Raw genomic sequence first — 16,212 nt, forward strand, 5'->3', positions numbered from 1 at the left:
TGGCAATAACTCAACATGTGTGGGAAGGGTCATTTTCCCAAACACCTTTCAACCCCTCTGCTGCCTGGAGCAGCTACTCTGACCCCAGGTGCTATCCCAGGAGCTCTTACTCCATTTCTGGAATGCCAAAGAACTCTCAAAAGAGTGACCAAAATCATGAGTGTATTTCTTCTTCGATTGGAAAGACGCCCCTCCTTTGCCTCACTTCTCTGAGGCCCAGAGTATGTTATCATCAGGAAGCCTGACAGGCAGGCTGGGTGGCATTCTAATGGGCTCTGACTTTAACATAAACACCAGCAAGAGAATGCAAAGGTCACTAATTCTCTCTCTCTCTCTCTCTCTCTCTCTCTCTCTCTCTCTCTCTCTCTCTCTCTCTATCTATCTATCTCTCGCTGTATATGCATCATATGTATGTTTGTGTATGTTTTTGCATATGAACACAGGTATGCATGTGTCACCATTTGCATGTGGAGGCCGGAGGACAACCTCACAAGTCAGTGCTTGCCTTACACCTTGTCTGACACGGAGCCTCTTGTTCACACAGCCAGTACCCCAGCAATCACTTAGTTAAAGGAAGGAACGGAGGGAAGGAAGGCAGAACTGGTGGGGAAAAGACAGTCCCGGGATCACACAAAAGAGACAGAGATGCTGGGAAAACAGATGCCAGCCCAAGACACCAGCCCAAGCTCCAGGGTCTGCTGTTCATCTAAACCAGTGCTTCCCGACCTTCCTGATGCTGTGACCCTTTAATACAGCTCCTCGTGTTGTGACGACCTCACAACTGTAATTCTGCTACGTTATGAATCATAATGTAAATATCTGATATGCAGGATGTCTGATATGTGGCACATGTGAAAGGGTCATTTGACACCCCAAAGGGGTCACTACCCACAGGTTGAAAAACACTGGTGTATAGTAAGAAAGGCAACATTCTATGCAGCCCCAGGATAATGCCAGGGTCAATATAAAAAGAAAAGTATAACAGGCTTAAGTGCAACTCCCAGAACTAACAAAGAAGCTTCCCAAAGACCCTTCCTAGCCCCACCTCTCCAGCCCTTCTCCCAGATATACTGCAGAGTCCTGCGTTGAGAACGTGTCATCCCGGAGGCCCTGGACTACATTGGGAACATTCCTATCTCTACCCTTTGCCCTGCTCATCCCTCAGCTAGGACTGTCTCTCTGTGGGTATGCCTTTCCACGTCTGTACCATGTCCCCCATTCAAAGGATCCCCACTGTCAACCTTCTCCCCTCCGAAATGAGAACATCTTTTACATAATCCAATCAAAGAATGTCTCATAGCTATGACATGCATGTGATTTTGCAGCTTGGAAAGAGTTATCCCTACAGATAAAATCACAGATAAGCTCTGCCTTATCTTTTATGGAGGCTCTGCCTTCTGCTCCCACAGGGCTGTGAGCCTTCTTTGTGAAGGTAAGGCCCCAATTCCGAAGTCCTACCCTGCAGCAAGCACTTTGATTCTTACAACAGACCAATGGCACAGGTTCACTACATCAGAGAGGCACTGTGACTCACACAACATCACATAGCAAACGTCTAGATTTAGAGTTAATTTCTGCCCGATGCCAAAGTTTGGAATCACTTCATACACAAAATTATAACGATATAGTTAATGTGCACATATATATGTACATATGTGTGATTTGTAATTAATGCAAACATGTAAATTGTGTACACAGCTGGAAGAAACAAATCAAGCCGGGCCCCACTACTCAGAGATCAGAACTTGGAGATAGACTGGCAGAGGCTTGCCACAGCCCCAAGAAGCCGATGGAATGGCAGAGGGAAGTTGGGACACCACACAGGTGCCACTGTAGTTGACTCTGCCAGATGAGGCTGTTCCAAGGACTCACCAGGAGGGCCCTGACCGCTGGGTAACCCTGGGTGGGGAAGAAGGTTACAGCCCTCTTATCACCAGAAGGTAATAAAGTAAGTCATTTCATGGCAATTAGAATCCTAACCAATTTAAGTCATTTACAGCTCCAAACAATTACATGGGGATCCTTATCACCAAGAACACAAGATGTTGTTTGAAGTGGAACATAATGGCCTCAGGTAGAAGTAGACAGGAGGGAAAGATGGTGGCCAGAGCCTGGGAAGATTTCTTTCCTTGGGTTTTCCTTATTTAATTAGCATACACAGTAGCGGGTTCCCTTGTGGCATTTTCATGCTTAGTTTTGTTGATTCCTCTACTCTCAACTCTCCCAGTCTCCTTGTCCCCATCTGCATTTGTACCTTTCTGATCCCAGAATTCTCCTCTTCCACACTGATGTCACATGAGCTCGATTATCACCGCCCCTGCCTTGGGACCCCCAACCCCCAGCCTCACAGATCTCTTTCAAGTTTCCCATCCTCTGCACACACTCCTTCATAAACGCACATATATGAAACCTAGAAACTAGGGTCTGCGCATGAGAGAGACCACGTGATGCTTGCCTTTCTGGACCTGAGTCATCCTACATACTATCCATGTTTTCAAGTTCCATCCTCCTTAAGCACCTGGCTCACTACATTGGATGCAGGCAACTTGCGGTGTCTGTAAGTGTTTCATGAAGGGTACCCAAGTGAATACAGGTTGGGGAGCTGTGACCTGGGCCTCCCTCCCAGAGAAAGGAACCTGTCATGTGTCCCAGGTTCTATGAAGGTCCACAGGACAGAAAGCAGGCTCCTCAGGTGATCATAACTCGGTGACACCCAGGTGCCTCTGACTGTGACCACTGAAACTATCCTCCCACTGGGAGACCATGAACCCACAGCAAAGCTGGGGAAGTGAGGATCTGATCATCATGCTGTCCCCTTGGGCTAAGGATGGACTGAATGGCATCCTGTTTCAAAACCCCCTGTGACTCTCCCCAGCAGAGACCAGCAGCTAGCTGGGGTCACCCTTGAAGAACCAGGGAAAGACCCCATTTGAGAGGACCTGGAGAAATAAATAAATGATAAAAGGAATCTGTAACAAGTCAAAACAGGGGCCATCAACTGAAGGATCTTATTTCCAAAGGTCCCAGGAAGAGACTTTTCTGAAGGTATCAGAGGGGGAGAACTAATTGTGTAGAAAGAGGTTCAGAAGTCATCCCAGGAAGTAGAGAGCTTCCCAGCAGATGGGTGGGAGGCCCTGAGAAAGGTCAGTTAGCAAACACTGATAAAACTGTACATTCCAAGCATCATCTAAGCCAGATAAAGTGAAAGGTAAGTCAGTCTGCCACTGTGATGCCCATAGTCTCGTAGGTAGAAGATACCGGAAGACCATGAATAACAGAGAGCTGTGACAGTTTGATGTGGGTGATGAGTTATTGTGTTAGTTACTCTTCTCTCTGCTGTGAAAAAAATACAAACAGAGACTTAAGGGAGGAAGAGTTTGTCTTGGCTCACTGAGGGGACAGTCCACCACAGCAAGGTACGTGGCAGAAGCAACACGACAGTCAGTCACATGGTGTCCACAGCCAGGAAGCAAAGTAAACTGGAACTGGGTTGGGCTGTAAAACCTGGTGAATCACTTCCTCTCCTGGGACTCCACCTCCTACAGGTTCCACAATCTCCCCAAATAGCATCAGCAGTTAGGGGCCAAATGTTCCAATATGTGAGCCTGCGGGATATGCTTCACATTCAAAATAAAACAGCTGGTGATAGGAGATGGTCCAAGGAGGCCAGGAGGACCAGAAAGAGCCTCTGCAGAGTCAAGGCCCCAGGCAGCAGCCAGCCCTGAGGAGACTGAGGGCAATGTCTCGGAATGACACCTCAACAGAGCAAAGGCTCTGACATGGGCATACATAACATGCTCAAAGAACACCCACTTCTTACTACTTCAGTGGCTCCCTAATTGAACTGAATAAGCTCTCACCATCCTTGACAATGTCATGCACAGCTTAGCTCAGCCTCAGTTTCCCCACCTAAAAACTTCGAGTCAGGGCTACTTTCAAAGATGCTGTCTGGATTAGTGAGCACTTCTTTAAAAGCAATGGAATGCCCCTCCTGCTGCAGGATAGAAGCCTGTTCTCAGAGTGTTGGCAGGAAGCTAGCGACAGAGCCACCTGGTACCCGATAAGTGCCAATTGTTGTCATAGCTACTGTGCTTAGATGGACGTGCTCTAGGAAAGTGTCTGTTGTGGTTTCTACTCATTGTCCCCTGAACTTCAGAGCTACCCATACAAACATGTCTTTTGTTGTTGATCCTCAGTGTGGAACTGCCAAGTGCATCATGGGCCTAATTGAGGAGATGCTTTGGGGTTCTGTTGTTGTTATGTTGAAACAGAGTCCAAGATGTAGCACACAGGCTGAGTATCTCCCACAGTAGCTGTGAATGCAGGCCAATACACATTCACACATTAACATCACATCAAAATGTCCAAAGTCTGGGCATCCCAGGTAAGCCACTCATCAGAGCTTCTCACTCTGAATGACTTTCTCTCCGTTCCTACAACACTGTGATGTGGGAAGCCAGAGAGGGGAGGGGCTGCTAGTCTTCAAAGCATCGTTTTCTTGTACTGATGCTTCTTACAGCTGAATCACAATCACTGAAAGAAAAAGTCAAAGACAAGGGCATTATTCAATGCCTTTCCTTTATTTTAAAAATGAATTTCATCTTTGAGGCTTATTTATTGTACGTGTGCTTGCTCATCTATGTAACTGTGAATGTGAGTGTGCCCACAGCACACCTGTGGAGGTCAAAGGACAACCTTGGGTCTACGTCCTCACCGTCCATCTTGCCTGAGACAGGATCTCTTCATTACTTCCCACGTGGTGGCACGCGTCAGATTCCCCGAGCACTGGCAATGTGGTGTTCTGAATCTGAAATGTCCTGCACAAGTTTGATTTTAAATCCCCAGCTGCTGATGTTGTTTTTAAAAGTTCTGGAAACATTTGGAGGTACAGCCAAGCTGACAGAAGTAGGCCACTGGGAGCAAGCCTTTGAAGGTGCCTGTTACTCTCTGATCTGTGGTCCGTGGCAATGTGAACAGCCTGTGCCATCCACACCCACCGCCGTGAGTCAGGCCGCTCTGGAAGCCTGGCCTGCGGCACGGACAGATACTGTGAGTCAAGATAAAGTCTCTCTCCCTTAAGTTGCTAATATTGAATATGTATATTCATAGTATTTCATAATTAGTGCAAGTTCCTAATCCTGCTGTGGAGACAGATGGAGTTCAAAGATGTTAAGGAACTTGTCTTTGGTCACAGAGCTTGGAACTATACAGACTACATCTAGAAAACAGTTCTCTGGCCTCAGCAGGCCAGGCTCCTTCCTGTCTCTAGCCCTCACATGCTAGGCAAATCCCAGGCCTCCTTCAGATCCACTCATGGGAACTGCAAAGTTGGAGGCCCTGTAATAGAGGATGAGCGTGAGGAAGGAAGGCCACTAAGTTGCTTTATTTTTCTGTGGTATCCTCTCCATGAGTGGGAATAAAAACTTAGAGAGGTTGAAGGACTTGCCCAAGGTCAGACAGCCAGTGAGGATTAGGACCAAAACCTATGGCTATGGGATAGACAGAGAGCTCAGGTGATTTTTTAAAAAATCATTGTGCATGCATCAAGCGTGTATGAGAGTGAGTGCATGCGTGTGAGGACGTGGTGTTCACATGGAGGTCAGAGAGCAGCCTTCAGGAACCACTCCTCCCCTTCCACAGTGGTACCCAGGGATCAAACTCAGGTTGTCAAATTTGCACGTCAAGTGCTTCAATCCACTGAGCCATCTCCATTACCCTCAGATGATTCTGTAATCATACCCTACTTTTCTCTTCACATACACAAAACAGACAGGGCCAGACACCCTCCTACCTCATGGCACTGAGGTAGGGCCTTTTATCGGTTGCATTCCAACCCAGGACCCTGGTTTAGGGATACCACTTGAGCCCACAGAGGCTCATCAGGCCCCACTGACTGTGTCAACAGCTGCCATCTGCAGCCTTAGAGAGCCTACAGGGTTGGGGACCTGAACATTTCAGCAATCAGAGGGCTGTCAGCCACTCAGGAAATGCCTGGAGGTCTTGAACTTCTGAACTTCTGGCTCACCTCTGCCTGAACCCAATGATACAGCCTTTTCTGATATTACTTTATAGTGGAGATTGTAAATTTTTCCCCGGTCCCGCTTTATGACTGCCAGATAAAACATCTGCCTGGAATGAGGCTCTGGAGGAAGGCTCTCTGTATAAGGAGGCATTGTTACAGCATGGAGGAGGCAAGCTGACCAGAACCTGTGAGCCCACAAGAAAGATGTCACACCGAGGAGCCTTGAGTACCGCGGCCTCCAAACCCTCACAGCTCCCCCCTGCATCACCCCAGCCACCTGTCACCCCCACCACCCAAACCTTGGCTTGACACAGCATTCAGTTGGGTCCCATGATCAAGACACAGAGGGGCAGGTATCCACAGCCAGACACATCACACAGCCCAGGCTACAGCCAGTCATGGCCTAGAAGAATCCTGGGCAGCCCTGGGAAAGACAGACTTCACACTACACAAACAGAGAGAGAGAGAGAGAGAGAGAGAGAGAGAGAGAGAGAGAGAGAGAGAGAGAGAGAGAGAGAGAGCAGGCCCTCTGCTGCACAGGTTAGGAACAGTCCCATCCTAACCCTCAGGACCTTACTAAGCCCTGAGTCCCAGTGGAAAGGTAGAAAAAGAAGAAAAGCAGGTGTCCGCAGGCCTACTCCTCTCTCAGAAGCTATCCTCTCTGGGACATCGTCCCTTTCCTCCATGAATGCAGGGAAGGGCAGGGGGCTATGACTGCCCAGGCCAGCACTCCAAAAGACTCAGACACCTGCATGCAAATGTAACCCCATTCTCACAGCCCAGATCCAGCCTCTGAGTTGCCAGTGTTGTGTGAGCCTGTGTACCCTTGGCCATGGTCTTCCGCAGTGTACAGCAAAGGCCAACAGATGGTGACTGCTGCAGGGTCCAATGTGACTGAACACCTCCCTGCCTTCCCACGATGACCCATAACATCCCCTGTGTGCCTCCTCTGTCCTAACATGAACAAGTCCTCAGTCAGTATAGTTGGCCTCAAGCGTCTGGCCCAGAAGGACAAGAATTTCAGGGCCTCCCAAGACACCCCACCACCACCATCACCAGTGCCCCCAATACCTAGGAATAAAGTCATTGTAAAACCAAGGACTACAGTCCGACTCATGGTTCAGCACTGCTGGGCAGAAGTGCCTCTACATGGGACTGTTTTAATCTTTCCTTGCAAATCAATAACTGCTTACTTTGGGGCGGTTTTAATTAGTGGAGCCCTGCTGAGTGTTCCACTGATAAAGTGGCCTGCTATTCATGTTAAGTGTGTCGGGCACCTGCCAACTTTATCGCTGCTGCTGCTGTTGGGATGAAATCCTCCTTCCCAGGCCGCACAGCTGGGTTCTCGGACAGAGATCTTCACTCAGCTGCTGTTGCCTGAAAGCTGGGAAAGGGGCCTTCTGAGCAACCGGGCCCGCCCTGCTGGTGGCAAAACCCTTAACACCACATATGGACAAAGGGGCTTTCTTCAAGGGCAGAAAGTAACCTCCAAAGCAGTGAGATTCTCATGCCCTAGCCACCAGTGTGAGAGCACGAGATGTATTAAGGCCCTACTATGTACCAGCAGCGGCACACAGTAGAGGTGTCCACACCAAGCCTGTTTCCTCAGTGAAGACTCAGTGCGGGGGCCAGGACACCCCCAGGGTCACAGGCTCAGTAAGCAACCAAACACCTGTCTCAATGCTCTCTGTCTGCAGCATGGCTTGATGAAATCTGGGGCTTTTCCCAGCCTAGGTCAGTTTCTTTCCTTGGTTTCACTGGCTTCATCACAGGCTCACGCTCCACCCTGACCCCGCCACCGCCTGCACCGCCATCTACCCACCCACCCCACCCTGCCTGTCTGATTATCGCATTCTCTTTCAAGCTGCCATTGCCCACTGTGCTTCTTAGGCTCTAGCTGGCTAGTGTTGGAGAACTGGAGCATGAGGCATGATCACTGCAAGTCAAAGGCCACTCTACCAACCTTGGCGGTCAACACACATGAAGAGAAACCAAAGTAACCTCCTATTGGAGGAAGAAACTGTATCTGGAGGCATTAAAGATATCAAAATGCTTCAGGAGCTAGAGGAGCAAAGACCTGAGTTCAAATCTCATCCACGCCTCGGGTTAATAGTGTGACCTTGCACAAGCAGCTATGCTCAGCTTGTGTTCTGTAAACAGCCCTTCTGGAAGTGTCCCAGGCCTGTGGGATCGAGTGCAAAAAGTATGTCATGGTTTGAAAATGCCGGTGGATGAGCCCTTCTTCCTGCTGTCAGTCAGGGTTAGATACAGAGAACAATTACCTCTCTGTTGCTGCAATAAACACAACCAAAGTCAACTTAGGGGTGGGGGGGTTCAGCTTGCAATTCCAGCTAGCAGTCCATCACTGAGAAGTCTGAGCAGAAACAGAGGCAGGAACCGAGAAGGACAGCTGCTCTCCAGCTCACTCATGCTCCTCCCCTTTTCTTGTACAGCCCAGGCCTACCCGTGTGAGGATGGTGGTGGCCGCAGGGGCACAGGCCTACCCGATCAAGGCAATTCTTCAGTTGAGATTCCTCCGCCTAGGCAACTCCAGGCTGCTTCTAGCTGATAATAAAAGCTAACTATTTCACCACATGTCAGAGGCCAATCTGTGATTATCTTGAATTTTTCCCCTTCCTTATCTATTTCCCTTCCTTATTCTCCATTTGCTTTGGAGGATCCTTGCACTGCTCTCAATTCACAGATAGCAAGCCTGGAGCTTAGGAATGAGTGTTGACTAACTTGCTTGAGATCATCTGCTACTCACATTATTCTGAGATAAATAACATGCCACTTTAAGATGTCACATGGAAGCTGGGGATGAAGCGCAGTTCGTGGAGAACTTACCTAGCACGCATGAAGCCCTGGATGCTAGCTCCAGCACTACATAACATCAGACATAGTGGTGTCCACCTATAATCGGAGAACTTGGGGAGTTGAATCAAAATCAATGGAATACAAGAGCCATTGTCTAAAAGAGAGGAGAGAGAGAGAGACTGGGCTCCCAGAATTCCTGTATATCCTGTATTCCCCAGTAGTAACATCTTACAAAACCATATGCAATGTTATATAGTGGATAAGAGTGCTTCAGACAAAGCATGAGGGCCTGAGTTTGAGTCCCAAGTACCCATATGGAAGCCAGGCATGACCACATGTTCCTGTAACCCCATCATTGGGCCAGAGACAGATGAATTCCCAGAGTGCACTGGCCAGCACACTAAGTCAAAACCGTGAGCTTCAGTTTTGGTGAGAAAGCCTGCTCCAAGGTGGAGGGCAATAGAAGAACACACCCAATGTCCTCATCTGACCTCAACATGTGTAAGTATAGACATACACCCTCCCATACATGCACACACAATTCACACATACACAGCCGCACACAAAATAACTAATAACTTTTAAAAAGCTGTCTGGAGAACTTCCTTTGTCCATCACTTTTAGCAGGTCCTCAACAAGGGATCGTCCTTGTCCTTTATGTGAGACGAGGAGATGTTCCACAAGCATACCACACGAGACGTGGGGATCTAGTTGGCATTTCCCAGGGAACTCAACACGACATCATTCCTCTGATCCGAGAGCTCCTCCCAGGCTGCCTTCTGCCTACTTCTCATAGCCACACGTTTATTTCATTTATTATTTAGCATGCCCAGCTGTGGTTACCAGGAAACAAAGGAAGGTGTGTCTATTTCATCCTCCTGGAAGTGAATGTCCTACACAGTTTCATAAGAGAGACTCTGGATTCTACCTGGGCAGTGGAGACCCCAGAGCACACATAACCATAGCCAGCAGCCTTGGCCACCGAAGTAGGAGGCCAGTCCCCAGAGAAGTACACTGGTGTGTACTTTGATGCCCCCACTACTGAAAAGTCTTCAAAGGCTGTTGGCCAAAATAGTTTACAAAAAAACAGTTAAGAGTCCTGTCAGTCCAGCTCAAATCTTTGTAGAATGTGATGAGAGACCACTCAGAGGTCCCACACTCCCATACCATTGGTTTGTGAGCTAAACCACTTACATATGCATGAGACCCACTTCTGAAAGGACAGATCTTGTTCTTTCTTTCATTCATTCATTATTTATTGAATGCAACTAGCTGGGGATAATGAACTCATAACAGTCTTTTAAATTGTGCTCTTATTTTATACCAGGCAAAATATATCAGACACCATTTCAGATCTTGTAAGTCTTGAATCTGTTCTAGCCACTGCTGTGAAAACTTAAATTAACAGAAATCCACAATTGGACAATGTTCAGAGAGTAAGAGACTTTGAAGTACTCAGTCCTAACTGGGATGTGTTCATCAAATGCCTCCTCTTATGGTTCAGAGATCTATGTGGAAGAGGAGGTAGAAAGAGCGTAAGAGACAGAGGGGATGGATGTCTCCTAGGAAACAGTATCTTCCAGACGCTACAGGAATAATGCCTGTGTGAACTCACAGAGCCTATGACAGCATGCACTAGAACAGCATAGTTTCAAGCCAAACAGGGTCCCAGGACTGAAAGGCAAAGTAGACACAGTCTCACTCAGCCGAAACCCTCTGGTGAAGGGAAAATTGGTGTTCTCCAATGGAGTCTCAGTCTATTGACAACACTCCAGGGTAGACCCTGTGCCCAGCAAGAGTTGACCAACACAGAATGAACTCAATGGTATTTTTGGGGACTTTTTGTTTCATTTTGCTTTGTTTTTTCTTTTTTTCATATTATTGATCTCTCTTAGTGCTTCTATTGCTGTGAAGAGATACCATGACTACAGCAACTCTTATAAAGGAAAACATTTAATTGTGGTGGCTTACAGTTTCAGAAGTCCATTATTATTGTGGTACCACATGGTTGTGTGCAGACAGACCTGGTGCTGGAGAATGATCTAAGAGTTCTATATCTTGATCCACAGGCAACAAGGAGTGAACTGTGTCACTGGGCATAGCTTGAGCATAGAAGACCTCAAAGCCCACCCCCACAGTGACACACCTCCTCCAAAAAGGCCATACCTACTCCAACAAAGCCATACCTCCTAATAAATAGTACCTCTCCCTGTGGGGGCCATTTTCTTTCTAACTACTACATGGTCTTTGGTTGTTTTGATTTTTGTATTTGTGAGAGGTTTTGTGTTTTTTGCTTGATTTTTAATTTTTGTTTCTTTATTTTTTGAAAGAGAATAGAGAAAAAGAACATAAATTTGGGTGGGTAGGGAACCTAGGAGAATTGAGGAAAGAGCTTTCCTAAGGCTGAGTCCCCCTCATTGATACTTACTGTCTGCTCTGAACTGCCCCATTTCCATCAGGGTAATAAACACACAGCAGGACAGGGAAATACAGTTGCTCTTGGCAGAAGTAGTACCCCCAAGGAAGGAGTTGCAAAAAAGTAGCTAACACTCACTCCTGTGGGACCTGATCAGTGAAAATATAAGGATTCAAAGGAAAGAATGTATCAACATGAAAACACTCACTTGTAATATGTCCCTGAGAGGGCACTTTTGCAGTCATGCTAATTCTGCTGCAATGGCTCCTTGTCACTCGGATATAAAGATGTTCCACAATGATGGTGAGGGAGACAGCCCAGCCAGTAAAGTTCTTGCAAGCATCAAGACCTAAGTGGCACCCCCAGAACCCAAGCAAAAAGTTGAATGAGGTAGCACACACATGCGGCCCATTGCTGTGGAGACAGACAGGCAGATCCCCAGCTGGCCAGGAAGACTAGCCTACTTGATGAGCTCCAGGTCAGAAAGAAACCCTGCCTTAAAAAAGAAGGTAGATGGCATCTAAGAAATGACACCAGAGGTCCCTCTCTGGCCTCCACACAGACATCTGTGCACAGAGCACACACACAAAAGATGAAAGGAGAGAAGAAAAAGATATTCCATGATGGGTGGTGTAAGCTGCTGGAACTGGCTGGCATGGTACTTGGGTGATGGAACAGAGGCTGAGAGGGGCAGGTCTGCTGTCCTCATCATGTAAAGTGAGCAAGTCTGCCCTTCCTGGGGTGGTACACAGCGGAGGCAGAGTAGGTTCAGGGGGGGCCTGCTCCTTCCAGAACATGAGGCAGGTGTCCTCAGCAAGCCACTCTGCTGTTGTTGCTGTTGTTTCGTTTTATTTTGTTTTTCTTTATTGTTTTGCTCTATGTTCTTTGCTCTTTGGGGGCCAGCCACCCAGATCCCAAATAAACCACATGCACAAGGCTTATTCTTACTTATAAATGCACAGCCTTACCTTGGCTTATTTCTTGCCAGTTTTTCTTAATTTAAATTAACCCGACTAACTTTTTCCTCTAGGCATTTTCCTTTTCTTACTTCTGTATATCTTTTACTTTTACTCCATGATTGCCTGGATGGCTAGGTGCCTGTGTGGCTGGCCTCTGAGGTCCTCTTCCCCCTTGTTCTATCTCTCTTCCTCCCAGATTTCTCCTCCCATTGATTCTCTCTGCCTGCCAGGCCCACCTTGCTCCTGCCTTGCTGTTGGCCATTCAGCTCTTTATTAGATCATCAGTTGTTTTAAACAGGCAAAGTAACACAGCTTCACAGAGTTAAACAAATGCAACATAAGCAAAAGCAACATATTTTTGCAACATTAAACAAACATCCCACAGCATAAACAAAAGTAACACACCTTAAAATAATATTCTACAACATCATGCTATCCTAAAGATTGCTCTCTAGGGCCATTGCCAATTTCCAGTGTCTGAGCCTGGGTTCTCCCAAGGGTCTGTACTTGGCACTTTATGTGGGAACGTGGCACCGAGAAAGAAAAGAGAAAGTTAGGGGTTTAAACAGAAAAGAAGAGAGGTGAGGCTTATATAAAAAAAACCATTGATGGGGGAAGTCTTCTGTACATGTTTATCTTATTGGTTGTTGAATAAAGTACTGTTGGCCAATAGGGAACCAAGATAGGTGGGACTAGGAGTCAAGAAGGATTCTGGGAAATGTAGTAAAGAGAAGTTGCCATGTGATCCAGGCAAGAAGTAACATAGCAGGGTAGAATCAGTATATGGACAAGCAAGGACAAGCAGGAAATCGCTTTCCTCTTCTCTGCGGAGATTCTGGGCAGATGTGATGTAGACCTCAATGGAGTAAGGGGCCCGGACCTTTTCTCCAGTAGGATAAGGCCACGAGGAAATACATAGATTAGTAGTTATGGGTTAAGAATAAGAATCCCAAGTCATCAGCCAACAGCTTATAGCAAATAATAGTGTCTTGTGTGTTTATTTGGGGACTCTGAGGCGTCTGCGGAACCGGGTGGGAATCTCGTTACAAACCTTCCTCCTTTTGCTAATATGGGAGATGCTGTAGGGGGCTGGGATGCCCAGTGTCTTTGAGGCAGGGAACTCAGAGAACTGGGTAGACACGCTTTGACTCAGGGGAACCCAGACTTAGGTTTCCAATTTCAGTTTTGATGACACCCACTTAGGCCAGATGATCCATTCCCTCTTACAGATAGCTAAGGGAGAAGACTGAGGGCTTTCAGAAAGTGGGCTAGGGGCATGCCCTCTGGCTCCATCCTGGTCTTTCACACTGCAGGATTATAAGACCAGAGGCATTCCAAGATACTCTGTCCTATATGACCCTTTGTGGTTTTCAGTTCTACAGGTTATTGACACACTTGTCACCTGTCCTAAGTTTGGAATCCGTTCTTATTATCATGGTGGTGGTGATGGGTAATTAAGCAACAAATGCACTAATCTCATTAAACCCGTTTTTAAATTAATTTATTTTAATGCATGTAATTAGGTAATATGATAATGCTCTCTTTCATCCAAAGACAGCCTGCAGGCTCTCCAAGTTCTGTGTATTATGATTAATAGATTTTCACACATTGAGAAGAGAGGAGTGTAGGAAGTTGCTCAAAGTCACACAGCCCTCTGCTGGAGGTCACTTAGCCCATGGGAAAGCCCTGCCCCTTATTTGTTGATCTATTCTCCCATCCTAGGGCACAAACTCAACCTGCTTTATTATCTTTGTCCTTGCTGGTCTCCAACATGGAAAGCCCTACACACCCTTTCCTCTAGCTTGCTGTCTGCTTTGCTTTTTGTTGCTGTGATAAGCCGCCATGACCAAACAAAACAGAGGGAGGAAAGGGCTTTATTACATATCACAGTTTAGAGTCCATCAGCCAGAGAAACCTAAACAGGAGCCCGGAGGTGGAAACTAAAACAGAAACCATGGACAATGTGGCTCTCGGTCTCAGTTACTATTCTACTGCTGTGAGGAGAGTCCTAGGCAACGCAACTTTAAAAATGAAGCATTTAATTGGGGCCTTCTTTATAGTTTCAGAGGGTTAGTTCATGGCCTTCAGGGTGGGGAACACGGTAGCATGGAGCACTAGCTGAGAGCTTACACCTTATGCACAAGATGGGGGCAAAGAGAGAGCAAAACTGGGACTGGCATAGGCTTTTGAAACCTTAAAGCCCACCCCAGTGACACGCCTCCTCCCACAAGGCCACACCTCCTCCAGCAAGGCCACACCTCCTCCAACAGCAGACACCTCCTCCAGCAAGGTCACACCTCCTCCAACAAGGCCACACCTCCAACAGCAGACACCTCCTCCAGCAAAGCCACACCTCCTAGCCTTTCTTAGCCCACCACTGGAAACCAAACATTCAAATATGTGAGCCAATGGGGCTGTCCTCATTCAAACCACCACACTCCTCCTCCATGGATTGCTAACTTGCTTTCTTATACAACACAGAACCACCTGCCCAGAGTGCTGCCCACAGTGATCTGGGCCCTCCCACATCGAGACAATGCCCCAGTAGTCATACCCGCAAACCATCTGATGGGGGGATTCCTCAGTAGAGCCTTCCTCTTCCTAGGCCATGCTTGCTTGTATCGAGGTAACAAAGACTGCCTCATACAGCTGACCCTTGTCAGCTTGACACACAGACACGCCATTGCTAAACCATAATCTTCCCTCTCTTGTTTATCCCCACGGTCTCAAGTTACTATTGCAGTATAAAGGGTAGTATAGCTCCAGAAGTCCCACCATCTTTTAAAAGTTCAAACCCTTTAGAATCCCAAAATCTCTTTAAACTATCCCAGTTCTCCTAACTGTAGGTCCCAGTAAAACCAAAAACAAGTTAAGCGCTTTCTTATGCCAAAATGGAAAACGAAGGGCATTAAAAGAATAACTCTTGAGCAAAGCCAAACTCCCCCGATGTCAGGAATTCGTTGGTGATTCTCAGGCCTCTGGAGGGCTTGGGCAGGTCCACTTCTCCAGCTCTGCAAGTCATGGCACCCACAGCTCGTCTTGCACGCTTATGTCGGCTCTGCTTCAACCCTGCTGCTGTCCTTGGAGGTCAGCCCACGGTCCTGGCATCTCAGATATGTTGGGGTTTCTACTGCAACTGAGGTAACACCTTCCACAACAGCCTTTCCTGGGCTCTTCGGGGACTCTGACCTTGTCACGTGGTGCCATGTCTCAGCCTGTCTCTATGTCCCCTTTAACCCTGGGGTCTCTACTACTACAGCTTAGGCTGGAAACTGACCAGCGGCTTCTCCCGGTCTCTCGCAGCGCCAAACCTCAACTGTGATCCGTGACTCCTTCAGTCCTGCGAAACCCACCAAAACCAGTAGCACACAGAAGGCTCACAGATTCCTCCATTTGGCCGCCAACTTCAGAGGCGGACTTGGCCCTCTCTGACCCACAGCTTGTGTGTGCTGAGGAAACGCTTTCCGCAAGATTTCCCCTCGGTGGTGCTGGTCTCTTAACTAATCACAGCTGATTTTGCAGGCCCAGTTGAAGCTAGCCAGCATCAACTCAGATAGCTAAACAAAGATTTCACCCCCAGAGATTCTTAGTCCACATCATCACATAAACGGCCCTGGTAAAGTCTTTGCTTCTCTAAAACTTCACAAGCCAGACCCCATTATCTTTATTATTTCAGCGTTGTCTTCCAAGGTCCCACAGAACAGGTCTCCAGACACTCCCACCGTCTTGCCTAAAATAGCATGGTTAGGTGTTGTGGGATGTTAGTTTAACTATGCAAAGATGTGTTACTTCTGTTTATGCTGCATTTGTTTGACTAAGTAAAGATAAGTTACTGTTTTGCCTTGCCTGACTAAGGCACCTGACTGGGCTAATAAAAATATGAATGGCCGCTAGCTAAGTAGAGGAGGGCTGGGCAGGGCTGGCAGGAAGGGAGAATGAAGAGGAGGAATCTAGGCTGGAACAAGGGAGACCGAGAAAGAGAGATGCCCTGGGCCAGC

Source organism: Mesocricetus auratus, unplaced genomic scaffold (genome assembly GCF_017639785.1).
Source record: "Mesocricetus auratus isolate SY011 unplaced genomic scaffold, BCM_Maur_2.0 Super-Scaffold_100041, whole genome shotgun sequence".
Taxonomy (NCBI): Eukaryota; Metazoa; Chordata; class Mammalia; order Rodentia; family Cricetidae; genus Mesocricetus; species Mesocricetus auratus.